The sequence below is a fragment of the Mustela nivalis genome, assembly GCF_964662115.1.
Source record: "Mustela nivalis genome assembly, chromosome: 2".
In the NCBI taxonomy this organism is placed as follows: domain Eukaryota; kingdom Metazoa; phylum Chordata; class Mammalia; order Carnivora; family Mustelidae; genus Mustela; species Mustela nivalis.
The window spans coordinates 148,508,166-148,523,321 of record NC_139021.1 but is presented as its reverse complement, the minus strand read 5'-3'; the positions used below and the strand labels follow the sequence as shown (position 1 = coordinate 148,523,321).

The 15,156-nt window shown below is 39.3% G+C and overlaps 1 pseudogene across 1 annotated transcript; it reads left to right on the top strand.

Annotated features, from left to right (window-relative positions):
• The first annotated feature begins 13,763 nt into the window (after positions 1-13,763).
• Positions 13,764-14,699, top strand: LOC309859367 (olfactory receptor 6C74-like; annotated as a pseudogene). The gene has a single exon. The product of its transcript is annotated as an olfactory receptor 6C74-like (transcript).
• Positions 14,700-15,156: the final 457 nt, after the last annotated feature.

Genomic DNA, 15,156 nt, shown 5'->3' with positions numbered 1-15,156 from the left:
ATAGATAGATAGATGATAGATAGATAAAATGGAACACTCATTATCCCCATTACCATTTTGTTTATATAGCTGCACCTGCACTCATTAATAGTTCAATAATTCTTGGATGATGGAAGGTCTTTCAAATCAATTTCTGTTTTAGGGACTCTTTGCTTTATCTCAATAGTGTAAGTTAGTTGTTGGCCCTAAACTTATCAATTTTCTATGTCCATCTGAAAATATTCAGCCAAATACTGGTGAAATCCCAGATCTACAATTACTCAGACAATTTTCTGGTCAGTTCCCTATGTCAGATTTTAGCCATTTATACAAAGAGAGGACAAGGATCCTTCCATGTCAGCCTGGAGTCCCCAAAAGAAATCAAAAGATTCTTGAAGCAGAATTCTAGATTCTTCTCTAGAGTGGATTTTTTTGGTTTTTTTTTTTTTTTTTTTTTAATAAATGTAGCTATTCAAAAATAGCCCTACTTTTCTTTTCTTACTGTTTCTGGGCCTTGGTAGGTGTTTTCAATGACGGAATTTTAAAAAACCTTTTTAACTTTCCCACATGATAGTTTTTTTGTTTTTTTTTTGTTTTTTTTTTTTTATCATTCAGAGACAATTTATTGAGTGCCTGGCCTAAGATGAGCACAACAAAACCCCAGCCCAGAGGAATCATTTTAATGGGAGAGATAGATAATAGGTAAGCCAACTTTAAAAAAAAAAAAATCGTACTGGCTTTTCTTTAATAGTGATGCATATTTGAACTAAATAAGCACATTTTAAAAAGAGCAGTGATTGAGAAGAGGTTTTTTAACTGAGTGGTCCGAAAGGGCCTCCCTGAAAAAGTATGTTTTGAACAGATTTCTGAATAATATCAGCTAGGAAGCTGTGTAAAAATCTCAGGGATGGGTGATTTTTCCAGTCAAAAAACTGTAAAGGCTCCAAAGTCACAATAGAGCTATAAGTTTCTCTAATAAAGTAACTTCTGACAAAGAATGAGAAGAAATAACTAACCCAGGTTTGAAAGAAAAGGGACAGACTTTCTATGGAATTCATATTTAATTAAAGCTCTAAAGGACAAAAATACAATAGAGCAAAATTCTGGTCACGCTGATATACCTAATGAAAGTTCATAACAAGGTGTGGGTAGCAAAGAGTGTGTGGGAATGTAGGTAAGAACAGTGGGGAAGAGTCATCCCTGAACATGTTCTTAAATGAAGCAATTCTTGTGTTGTTTTAAAGGGTAAATTGGAGTTGGCCTAAGTGATTAGAGAAGGATGCCTCAGCTTATGGAAGTTCAAAGCCATAAAGATGTAATAAACTACTGCAGATATTTTCATGTATATTTGTTGTTGCTTCTAGTAATGGTGATCTAAAAACTCCTACTAAAGACAACTAAAAATCCAGACAAAATAGCTTTTAAAGTTAAAAATATCAGAATGATTATAAAAATAAGTGAGGGATTACTGGGCCAAAATACGAAATACAATGAGACCCTAGAGATATATGCCCTGAACCCATTTAAGCTATGAGAGCATTTGAAACTGCTAAAACACACTGAGCTGTGTTTTTTTTTTTTATAAATTTTTTATTTTTCATAAACATATATTTTTATCCCCAGGGGTACAGGTCTGTGAATCACCAGGTTTACACACTTCACAGCACTCACCAAAGCACATACCCTCCCCAATGTCCATAATCCCATCCCCTTCTCCCAAACCCCCTCCCCCCCAAAAACCCTCAGTTTGTTTTGTGAGATTAAGAGTCACTTATGGATTGTCTCCCTCCCAATCCCATCTTGTTTCATGGATTCTTCTCCTACCCACTTAAGCCCCCATGTTGCATCACCACTTCCTCATATCAGGGAGATCATATGATAGTTGTCTTTCTCTACTTGACTTACTTCACTAAGCATGATACGCTCTAGTTCCATCCATGTTGTCACAAATGGCAAGATTTCATTTCTTTTGATGGCTGCATAGTATTCCATTGTGTATATATACCACATCTTCTTAATCCATTCATCTGTTGATGGACATCTAGGTTCTTTTCATAGTTTGGCTATTGTGGACATTGCTTCTATAAACATTCGGGTGCACGGGCCCCTTTGGATCACTACGTTTGTATCTTTAGGGTAAATACCCAATAGTGCAATTGCTGGGTCATAGGGCAGTTCTATTTTCAACATTTTGAGGAACCTCCATGCAGTTTTCCAGAGTGGCTGCACCAGCTTGCATTCCCACCAACAGTGTAGGAGGGTTCCCCTTTCTCCGCATCCTCGCCAGCATCTGTCATTTCCTGACTTGTTGATTTTAGCCATTCTGACTGGGATGAGGTGATATCTCATTGTGGTTTTGATTTGTATTTCCCTGATGCCGAGTGATATGGAGCACTTTTTCATGTGTCTGTTGGCCATCTGGATGTCTTCTTTGCAGAAATGTCTGTTCATGTCCTCTGCCCATTTCTTGATTGGATTATTTGCTCTTTGGGTGTTGAGTTTGCTAAGTTCTTTATAGATTCTGGACACTAGTCCTTTATCTGATATGTCGTTTGCAAATATCTTCTCCCATTCTGTCAGTTGTCTTTTGATTTTGTTAACTGTTTCCTTTGCTGTGCAAAAGCTTTTGATCTTGATGAAACCCCAATAGGTCATTTTTGCCCTTGCTTCCCTTGCCTGTGGCGTTGTTCCTAGGAAGATGTTGCTGCGGCTGAGGAATTGTGATGCCACCAACGTTGGCTTTTTTTTTTCAATATCCCTTTGGCTATTCGAGGTCTTTTCTGGTTCCATATAAATTTTACAATTATTTGTTCCATTTCTTTGAAAAAGATGGATGGTACTTTGATAGGAATTGCATTAAATGTGTAGATTGCTTTAGGTAGCATAGACATTTTCACAATATTTATTCTTCCAATCCAGGAGCATGGAACAGTTTTCCATTTCTTTGTGTCTTCCTCAATTTCTTTCATGAGTACTTTATAGTTTTCTGAGTATAGATTCTGTGTCTCTTTGGTTAGGTTTATTCCTAGGTATCTTCTGGATTGGGGAGCAATTGTAAATGGGATTGACTCCTTAATTTCTCTTTCTTCTGTCTTGCTGTTGGTGTAGAGAAATGCAACTGATTTCTGTGCATTGATTTTATATCCTGACACTTTACTTAATTCCTGTATAAGTTCTAGCAGTTTTGGAGTGGAGTCTTTTGGGTTTTCCACATATAGTATCATATCATTTGTGAAGAGTGATAATTTGACTTCTTCTTTGCTGAATTGGATGCCGTTAATTTCCTTTTGTTGTCTGATTGCTGAGGCTAGGACCTCTAGTACTGTGTTGAATAGCAGTGGTGATAATGGACATCCCTGCCGTGTTCCTGACCTTAGCGGAAAAGCTTTCATTTTTTCTCCATTAAGAATGATATTTGCGGTGGGTTTTTCATAGATGGCTTTGATGATATTGAGGTATGTGCCCTCTATCCCTACACTTTGAAGAGTTTTGATCAGGAAGGGATGCTGTATTTTGTAAATGCTTTTTTAGCATCTATTGAGAGTATCATATGGTTCTTGTTCTTTCTTTTATTGATGTGTTGTATCACATTGACTGATTTGCAGATGTTGAACCAACCTTGCAGCCCTGGAATAAATCCCACTTGGTCGTGGTGAATAATCTTTTTAATGTACTGTTGAATCCTATTGGCTAGTATTTTGTTGAGTATTTTCGCATCTGTGTTCATTAAGGATATTGGTCTATAACTCTCTTTTTTGATGGGATCCTTGTCTGGTTTTGGGATCAAGGTGATGCTGGCCTCATAAAATGAGTTTGGAAGTTTTCCTTCCATTTCTATTTTTTGGAACAGTTTCAGGAGAATAGGAATTAGTTCTTCTTTAAATGTTTGGTAGAATTACCCCAGGAAGCCGTCTGGCCCTGGGCTTTTGTTTGTTTGGAGATTTTTAATGACTGTTTCAATCTCCTTACTGGTTATGGGTCTGTTCAGGCTTTCTACTTCTTCCTGGTTCAGTTGTGGTAATTTATATGTTTCTAGGAATGCATCCATTTCTTCCAGATTGTCAAATTTGTTGGCGTAGAGTTGTTCATAGTATGTTCTTATAATAGTTTGTATTTCTATGGTGTTAGTTGTGATCTCTCCTCTTTCATTCATGATTTTATTTATTTGGGTCCTTTCTCTTTTCTTTTTGATAAGTCTGGACAGGGGTTTATCAATTTATTAATTCTTTTAAAGAACCAGCTCCTAGTTTCATTGATTTGCTCTATTGTCTTTTTGGTTTCTATTTCATTGATTTCTGCTCTGATCTTTATTATTTCTCTTCTCCTGCTTGGCTTAGGGTTTCTTTCTTGTTCTTTCTCCAGCTCCTTTAGGTGTAGGGTTAGGTGGTGTACCTGAGACCTTTCTTGTTTCTTGAGAAAGGCTTGAACCACTATATATTTTCCTCTCAGGACTGCCTTTGTTGTGTCCCACAGATTTTGAACCGTTGTATTTTCATTATCATTTGTTTCCATGATTTTTTTCAATTCTTCTTTAATTTCCCGGTTGACCCATTCATTCTTTAGAAGGATGCTGTTTAGTCTCCATGTATTTGGGTTCTTTTCAAACTTCCTTTTGTGGTTGAGTTCTAGCTTTAGAGCATTGTGGTCTGAAAATATGCAGGGAATGATCCCAATCTTTTGATACCGGTTGAGTCCTGACTTAGGACCGAGGATGTGATCTATTCTGGAGAATGTTCCATGTGCACTAGAGAAGAATGTGTATTCTGTTGCTTTGGGATGAAATGTTCTGAATATATCTGTGATGTCCTACTGGTCCAGTGTGTCGTTTAAGGCCTTTATTTTCTTGCTGATCTTTTGCTTGGATGATCTGTCCATTTCAGTGAGGGGAGTGTTAAAGTCCCCTACTGTTTTTGTATTATTGTTGATGTGTTTCTTTGATTTTGTTATTAATTGGTTTATACAGTTGGCTGCTCCCACGTTGGGGGCATAGATATTTAAAATTGTTAAATCTTCTTGTTGGAAAGACCCTTTGAGTATGATATAGTGTCCTTCCTCATCTCTTATTATAGTCTTTGGCTTAAAATCTAATTGATCTGATATAAGGATTGCCACTCCTGCTTTCTTCTGATGTCCATTAGCATGGTAAATTCTTTTCCACCCCCTCACTTGAAATCTGGAGGTGTCTTCGGGCTTAAAATGAGATTCTTGGAGGCAACATATAGATGGGTTTTTTTTTTTATCCATTCTGATACCCTGTGTCTTTTGACAGGGGCATTTAGCCCATTAACATTCAGGGTAACTATTGAGAGATATGAATTGAGTGCCATTGTATTGCCTGTAAGGTGACTGTTACTGTATATGGTCTCTTTTCCTTTCTGATCTACCACTTGTAGGCTCTCTCTTTGCTTAGAGGACCCCTTTCAATATTTCCTGTAGAGCTGGTTTGGTGTTTGCAAATTCTTTCAGTTTTTGTTTGTCCTGGAAGCTTTTAATCTCTCCTTCTATTTTCAATGATAGCCTAGCTGGATATAGTATTCTTGGCTGCATGTTTTTCTCATTTAGTGCTCTGAAAATATCATGCCAGCTCTTTCTGGCCTGCCAGGTCTCTGTGGATAAGTCAGCTGCCCATCTAATATTTTTACCATTGTATGTTACAGACATACAATGTCTGTAACATACAGACATTTTCCCGGGCTGCTTTCAGGATTTTCTCTTTGTCACTGAGACTTGTAAATTTTACTATTAGGTGACGGGGTGTGGGCCTATTCTTATTGATTTTGAGGGGCATTCTCTGAACCTCCTGAATTTTGATGCTCGTTCCCTTTGCCATATTGGGGAAATTCTCCCCAATAATTCTCTCCAGTATACCTTCTGCTCCCCTTTCTCTTTCTTCTTCTTCTGGAATCCCAATTATTCTAATGTTGCTTCGTCTTATGGTGTCACTTATCTCTCGAATTCTCCCCTCGTGGTCCAGTAGCTGTTTGTCCGTCTTTTGCTCAGCTTCTTTATTCTCTATCATTTGGTCTTCTATATCACTAATTCTTTCTTCTGCCTCATTTATCCTAGCAGTGAGAGCCTCCATTTTCGATTGCACCTCATTAATAGCTTTTTTTATTTCAACTTGATTAGATTTTAGTTCTTTTATTTCTCCAGAAAGGGCTTTTATATCTCGAGAGATTTTCTCTAATATCTTCCATGCCTTTTTCGAGCCCGGCTAGAACCTTGAGAATCTTCATTCTGAACTCTAGATCTGACATATTACCAATGTCTGTATTGATTAGGTCCCTAGCCTTCGGTACTGCCTCTTGTTCTTTTTTTTGTGTTGATTTTTTCCGTCTTGTCATTTTGTCCAGGCAAGAGTATATGAAGGAGCAAGGAAAATACTAAAAGGATGGCAACAACCCCAGGAAAATATGCTTTAACCAAATTAGAATTGATTCCAAATCGTGACTGGGGGAAGGGGGATAAAAAGAGGTTCAAAAAGGAAGAAAGAGGAAAAAAAAAAGGAAAAGGAAAAAAAAAGAAAAGAAAAGAATTTAAAAAAGAAAACAGATAAGAAAAATATAAAAAATAAAAAATATATATAATAGATAAACTAGTTAAAAAATGTTAAAAAAGAAAAAGGTAAAAGTTAAAAAAAAATTATACCAGAAGGCGAGAAAAAAAAAAAAAACAAAAAATGAAAAAGAAAAAAATAAAATTAACTGCAAGACTAATAAAAAATCACAGGGAAAAAGCCATGAGTTCCGTGCTTTGCTTTCTCCTCCTCTGGAATTCTGCTGCTCTCCTTGGTATTGAAACCGCACTCCTTGGTAGGTGAACTTGGTCTCGGCTGGATTTCTTGTTGATCTTCTGGGGTAGGGGCCTGGTGTAGTGATTCTCAAGTGTCTTTGCCCCAGGCGGAATTGCACCGCCTTACCAGAGGCCGGGGTGAGTAATCCGCTCGGGTTTGCTTTCAGCAGCTTTTGTTCCCTGAGCGCTTTCCGTAGAGTTCCGGAGGTCGGGAATACAAATGGCGGCCTCCTGGTCTCCAGCCCGGAGGAGCCGAGAGCCCAGGGCCCCACTCCTCAGTGCGCCCTCAGAGAACAGCGCCCAGTTACTCCCATCTTCCTGACCTCCGGCCACGCTCCGTGCTCACCGAGCCTGCGACCGGTTCAAGGTAACACCGAGCTGTGAGCTTACTGTCGGCTCTGTCTCTGTAGCCGGCTTTCCCGTTCCAATACCCGCAAGCTCTGCGACACTCAGACACCCCAGATCCTTCTGTGACCCTGCGCGACCTGAGGCCACGCTGAACCCACGTGGGCTTTGCCCTGGTTTAGCCTCTGGAGTGATGCTCCTCAGCGGAACAGACTTTTAAAAGTCCTGATTTTGTGCGCCCTTGCTCCGCCACTTGCCGGGAGCCGGCCCCTCCCCCCAGGGTCTATCTTCTCGTCGCTTTGGATTCACTTCTCCGCCGGTCCTACCTTTCAGAAAGTGGTTGTTTTTCTGTTTCCAGAATTGCTGTTCTTCTTCTCTTCGATCTGCCGATCTGCCGATGGATTTGCAGGTGTTTGCATTCTTTAGATAAGCTATCTAACTGATCTCCGGCTAGCTGAAGTAGTCTCAGCCTGCTACTTCTCTGCCATCTTGACTCCTCCCTCCCCACATGATAGTTTTCAACAAATTTTGTCTTTATCTGAGAAAAATGAAGTGGCCAGTAAAAGACTAATACAATTCAATGTCACATAGCAATGCTTTGGTTTTTCTATGGTTTTGGAAGTCTTCTATTATGGCTCTAATATGACTTTGCTTACATGCATCTTCCACTGATTGACCTTCTAAAAATCTGAAGTGAGGAATGACCCATTAAAGCAATAGTCTTCTGAATAAGTAATAAAGGAAAGTAGTCTAAGTTGTGAAATCACAGTAGGTAGGACATAAGAAGGCACTGAGGACCAGTGTATGGTGATATGAATAGATTGTTCCTAACTTTAGGTTTTCCCAGAGAATTTTTGAGGAAGGCCAAAATGGAGTCAAAATTTTATTTTGAGCTCTCAGCATACCAATTCAAACACTGCCTTCTGAATATCTGGGATGTTTCCTTCTTTCCAGAAGTTACTCCAAAATGCTTTGTCTTTGCCATTTGAAAAGTTCTCCATAATGATCTTTGCAATTCTAAATCATGCTTAGTAAACTTGTGCTATTTTAGAATTTAAGTACAAGAATTATGATTATAGTGAGAATACATATGAGTTCTGATTGAAGAAGGTTTGATGTAGGCAGAGAGAAACTCATTGTGGCATACGCACACACACACACACACACACACACAATAGAGCAAGTCTCAATAGTTAACATCTATGAGTCGTTATGAAATTCTGTGTCAGTCTTTTGATAATAAAACTACATAGTTAATAGCCTAGAAATCATTAGATCTGGGGCAGGAAAACTAAAAACGAAGACCTCCTATGTTAAAGTGCTTTCTCTTCTAAACAGAGAAGACAGGACCTTCTCATTGAGCATTTTTTAGAGAAAAGGTTATTCCAAAATAATTATTCCAAAAATAAACAAAAACAAATCTGGCCTAAGAGCATGTGTATTAGTTCCAAAAGTCAGTTTAATGGCAAGAAAATCTCTACCAATGCCCTATCCTTAAAAAGTTTCCTTCTTAACATTGAAGCTATGGTCAGACAAAATAGACCAAAAAAAGGGGGGGGAGGGAATAATTTCAGAACTTCATTAATAACAGTTAGAGGAAATGACAGTATAGAAAGGCAGTACTTCTCCTAGAAGAACAGTTTCAATCACAAATTCCTATCTATTTAGAATTTTCAAAACCTAAGTAATCAAATAAAGCATGTGGGAGTGCATGAGGACTTAGTCCTAGGAAAACAAAATAAAGGCAGCTAGATTCAGTGTTAGAAACTCTATTAAAGAGTTGAAAGCTTCAGATGCAATGAAGACATTCATCAATCATGATGGGGCTGAAATGGCCCAAGTCAACACAGAAGAAGAACCAGAGCTCTCTGGAAAATGGCTGATTACAATGTTGCTGCAAGAAAGAACACAATGGGGCTGCCTGGGTGGCTCAGTCCTCAAGCATCTGCCTTTGGCTCAGGTCATGATCCCAGGGTCCTGGGATCAAGCCCCGGGTCTGGCTGCCTGCTCAGTGGTAAATCTGCTTCCCCCTCTCTCACTCTCCCTGGTTGGTGTTCATATTGTATGAAGGGTGTATGAGAATTCCCTGTGTTCAGTTTGCAACATTTTTTGTTAAGTCTGGAGTTATCACAAAGTGAAAAGTTAAATAAAAAGTTTAAGAGAAAAAAAGCAGGTTTAAAATTAATGTAATCAGGGGTGCCTGGGTAGCTCAGTTGGTTAAGCATCTGCCTTCAGGTCAGATCATGATCCCAGGGTTCTGGGATCAAGTCCCACATGGGGCTCCCCTGCTTGAAACAGGAAGTCTACTTCTTTCTCTCTCCTATTCTCCCTGTTTGTGTTCCCTCTCTCGCTGTCTCTCTCTCTCTATCAAAAAATGGATAAAATCTTTAAAAAATAAACTAAAATAAGAATCTGTTGTGTACTGGGGTGCGTGGGTGGCTCAGTAGGTTGAGAATAGGAGGCTCCTGGTTTCAGCTTAGGTCATGATCTCAGAGTTGTGGATCAAGCTCTATGTCATGCTCTGTGCTCAACGGGGAGTCTGTTAGAGATTCTCTCCCTGTGCCCCTCCCCCAACTCACACTCACTCTCTCACTCCAAAATAAATAAGTGAATCATTAAAAATCATTAAATTATTAAAAAGTCATTAAAATATTTTTTGTGTAGGATATATATATAAAATCTCCACACACATAAATATGAAATTGCTGGATCATGTAGCAAATATGTACAATATGCTCAACATCAGTAGATTTCCAAATTTTACCCTTCCAGTGTCAGTGAATAGGAGTTCCAGTAGTATCACTGACACTTGGCAGTGCCTGAATTCTTCATTTAGCCTTCCTGGTTTGTGTAAAATATTACCATATTGTGGTTTTAATTTGTATTTCCCTCAAAATGAAATAACCCAAATATTTTAATGTAATTCCAGCCATTTGTATGGTCTCTTTTTGTGAAAGGACTCTGAAAATATTTTCCCAGTTTTCTTTTGTTACATTGTCTTTGCCTTACTGAACTGTAGATTTGTCAGATTAAAAATAGCTTCCCCCAGGCTGTTGCTTCCACTTTCATTTCCTTAATGCTTTTTTCTAATAAAAAGAAATACTTAATATCATTGTTTTTTAGGATAAATTCTTTTGTCTCCATCAAGAAATATTTTCGTTTTTCCCCGAACACATGAGATATTCTGCCATGTTTTCTTTAAAATAAATGTTAAACCATTTGCATTTAGATCTACAGTGCATCTTCTGCATTGCTTTTCTTTTTTTTTTTTTTTCTCTTAAAAAAATTTTTTTTGGTATGATAAAGAGTAAGGGTCATGATGTATTTTCTCCATTTGAATACCCACTTGCCACAGCACCATCTACCTTTATTGAAAGACTTCCACTTCTCTACTGCATTACACTGTCATTTTTATCATATATCTGCTGGTGTGTATTTTATTGCTAAGCAAAATAAGTCAGACAGAGAAACACAAATACTGTATGAACTCATTTGTGTGTGAAATCTAAAAACATCTAACTCATAGTAACAGACAGTGAAATGGTGGTTGTCAGGGGCTGAGCAGTGGGGGAAAGGAGGAGATGTTGGTCAAGTGGTGCAAACATTCAATTACAAAATACATAAGTTCTGATGATCTAAGATAGAGCATGGTGCCTGTAGTTAACAATACTGTATTGCATACAGGAACATTGCTGTGAGAGTAGAACATTAGTGTTCTTACCACCACCACAACAAAATGGTAACTATGTGAAGTGAAGGAGGTGTTAGTTAACCTTACTGGGGTAAACATTTCATAAAATATGGGTGTATCAAATCATCAATTTGTACACCTTATAAAGTCATATGTCAATTAGATCATAATAAGGGGGGAAGAGAATATTCTGCTTATAATTTTTTTTGAAATTACATTAAATCTTTCCACATATTTTGAAAGAGTGCATAAGAATTGTATTGTTTCTCCATTAAACAAAGCACTGAGATGTAAAAAGACAAGAAAGGAAAGTGTCACAGTCACTGTGGGTTCCATGTCACTGAGAAATAGAGGGATAGAAATTGAAAGTGTAGAGAAAACCATTTAGTGGAAGGCTGTAAAGATCGAGACATGAAGAATGTGGCTTGAGGGTCAATGGGAGAGTAGAGGAAAGAGGATCCAAACACTCAGAAGGACTTGCCTGGTATCTTCCCAAAAGTCTGAAAGCCAGGGGGTAAACCAGCTCTTATTCACCATAAAATCGATTCTCTTAACAACAGTGTTCTGGCCAAGGTGCATAAACCACATGTAGAAAATTGTAGTCTGGACTTTTACTTTCTATCAGTAGCAATATTCAACTTGGAGTTTTAGAAACCCTTGGGAAATTTTCATATAATTTCCTTGAAAAATCTTGGCAGAGAACAATGCAGACATCTGGGAGTCAGCATCACCACAGACAATGGAAAGATAAATATAATGGTTGCACCAGAAACTACTGTCCTCACCAGAAACTAGTTAGGTACGCCCAGGACACTAGTCATAACTTTCCTTTCTGCACCTGTCTTTTCAGCATCTCATAGGGTTTGGGGGCCTTTACTCTCTGTTCACTGCCTGGGTCTGCCTGATTGGTGACCAGTCTTGTGGCAAAAATATCACAGAGCCTCAGACTTGCCTGTCAGCAGCTTCTCATTAGAATATAGTAAAATAAGGCTGCTTCTCCCTTGGAAAGGTGAGCATTTGGTGGAAGAGCTTTGTGACTTAGAAGGTGTCTTGGAAGAGTGGAACCCATTATGAGGAGTACTGCAGTAGAGGGAGCCTTGTCTTGGTAACACCCAGAGCTTAACATAGAAGATGCCAGCTCCTGCTGAAGAGTATGGGAGGTGGGCAGCAACGTTGCATGTTTGGTGGGCTTTAACCCACTGAGGGAGGCAGGGCCAGACCTTTCATCAGAACCCTATGTAGTCTGGGAGTCAAGCTCCAGTGCTGAATTGGAAGCAGTGAAATATGGTTGTTTTAATCTCTCTGATCCTTTCTAGGGTTTCAGTGGTCAAGGCCGCCCTGCAGATTTGTGCTATGACACATTCTGGGCTGTGGAAACAGGGCTTTGTTGGCCAGACCCTGATAGCATGGGATGCACATTCACCCCCTCAAGGACAACAGGCTGTAACAAATGAGATTCCTTCTCTCTCCTTTCCCCTCAGCCTAGAGCAAGCTCTTGATTTCTTAAAATACAATAGCTGCAAGAGGAGGAAGCCTTGCCCTCCATTTGGTGACTTGTGTGTGCACCTGGTTTCAGGGTCCTGGTGCCTTGATGGACTTAATGGGGTCAAAAGGAGCAGAAGCAGGGACTCCATGATGCTCTTCCACTCAGGGGTGAGGAGTTTGATTTCAAGACCAGCTCTTCAGAGGACCGGGCCCACATTGGTAAGTGAGAGTGACACATACCACACTGCCACCCTTTACCCTATTATTGATATGCAGGAGCCAAAAACCATCCTCAGAAAAGTCACTGAGAGGACTGAAGAGAGAAAATGTTCCTGAGCTTTTATGTAAGAGTGAGTATATGAATACCAGGTGTCCAGCATATTCACCTAAAAGGGTTAATCCTATGACTTGCTGTCACTCCCACCTCCACCAAAACCCAGCATGAACCCTGGGTGTGGGTGGTGTTAAATCCTGGATTTCTACTCTATGTTGTGTTGCTGAGTGGCCCATAATGTCTCTAGTCTCCAGTCTCTTCTATAAAATGCTTGTGTTAATGTAGATCCTCTGTAAGCCCCATGTCATTCCACAGGTCAGTAACTCATCAGTGACTCTAACTAAGGATGGAAACAAGATAAATAAAGCAAATAGTCCATCAGCAATACATTTGTTTCCCTTTTAAAATATTTTAACACTGTAGTTAAAAACAGGAGGGGCTCTACAATCCAGCAGATCTAGCTCAAGAACCAACTCTGTGACCTAAGCACTCTGGAACTCTCTAAGCCTCGGTTTCTGCTTCTGAGAGGAAGGAGCTCATGGTTATTTTGAAGAAAAATTGAAATACTTAGTATCAGTGATCACCATACACCATATGATGCTGATGCTGACATCTTGGACTATAAAATGTGTCACATTATTAAAGTAGATATTCAAACAGAATATTACCAACATCACTGTTATACTTACTTACAAATTAATGATATTATTAAAAGCAATAAAATGTAGTATGATTACAAAAATCCCAACCCCTGCCTACTAGTGATGCTCTATTGAAGCATTATATTAATGACCATAACATTACAATTAGACTTTGAGGGACATATAGGAAACATTAACATCATATGCCAAGTGAGTTGCATGCTTTATCTTAATTAATTCTTACAAGAACATGAAGAGGTCCTTCCTATCATCTTCACTCTAAGAGGCTGAAATAGAAGTTCACAAAGGTTAACAAAGGTTCACAAAGGTTTCCTTTCCAAAGGAGACACATCCCTCAGGAGTTAGAACTCAGTATTGAACTAGTATTGAACTCAGGCTCTTCTGTTTCAAGGACCAACTCCCTAAACCACTTTGATATCAGCCTATTCACCTTTTTGGATAGGCAGATAACTTCCATATGCTCCTCCAAAACATTTGTTCTCCTTGATGTCTTTATTGAAGGATAAGACTGGCAGGGATGCTGCTGTAGAAGAAGATGTCCATGGAAATGGGGAGTGGGACAACAGTCCAAGAATTCACCTTGGAGGGGCTTCCTGCCATCCAGCACCTGGAAAAGGTCCTCTTCCTGGTGCACCTGCTGGCATACCTGGCCTCCATTGCAGGCAATGCAGTCATAGTCAACATCACCTGTGCTGACTTCTGGCTCCATACACCTATATACTTGTTCCTCAGCATTTTCTCCTTCTTTGGGTGTTGTTTCATAAGTGCTGTTATTCCTAAGTTGCTGGTCATTTTTCTCTCAGACAAGCAAACCATTTCCTTTATTGCCTGTTTCATACAAGCATTTGTCTTTTTATTTCTGGGAGCAGCGGATTCCTCCTCATAGCAATAATGTCTCTGGATCGGTATGTGGCCATTTGCAAGCCTCTGCATTACCCGACCATCATGCACCTGAAGACTTGCTTCCTCCTGGTCACTGTCTGCTTGGCTTTGGCCTTCCCTCTCATCACTGGTCCAGTAGTAATGGTTTCCCAGTTATCTTTCTGTGGCCTCCATGTAATCCCCCGCTTCTTCTGTGACATTGGCCCCTGATTCTTCTCTCCTGTTCTGACACCAGGTCTGTTGAAATGTTGGCTTTTGTCCTTGCTTTGTTTATCCTTTTGACATCCCTTATTATAACCACCGTGGCATACAGCAATATAGTAGTCACAATTGTACAACTCCCATCTGCCAATGAGAAAAAGAAGGCTTTCTCCCCCTGTTCCTATCACCTCATAGTCCTCTCTCTGACATATGGAAGTAGTTCTTTATATATGTGAAACCAAGGCAAAAGAACAGGTTGGACTCCAACAGAGAGGCAGCCCTTGTGAACACAGTGGTGACCCCACTGCTGAACCCTGTCATCTATACTCTGTGGAACAAGAAGGTCCACTGGGCTCTGAGAGAAGCTATGTGCAAAATGAAAAGATAAAGATGAAAAAAAAAATGACATGGCCTTGGAGTGAAAGGCTTCAGAAAACCATTTGTCTCCATTCTGGCCAATTTAGCAATCTACAGAGTTCTTGTGCATTGTCTCTGGTCTACCTCACTTGAACTCTGCACATCCCTAGCAAGATGGAACTCTGTTTTACAAGCCACATTTTACATTGATGTGCATAACTATCTTCTCCCTAAATATTCCACATGTTGATGACAATTAATCACAATATCCTTTACTGAATTTTTATTCTTCCCTCTGATAAAAACTATGTACTTCAAACTTCCAAAAGCTGGTAAATTTATATACTTTCTGTTTCACTTCTCTATAGCCATAAACATGGTCCAACAGAGTTTATAATGAGTTACCAAAAGGCATTTAGATAATTAAAATGATACAAGACTGTATCTGAAGGAAAGGATGGAAATAGTATCAATGCATGTTTCTTGAT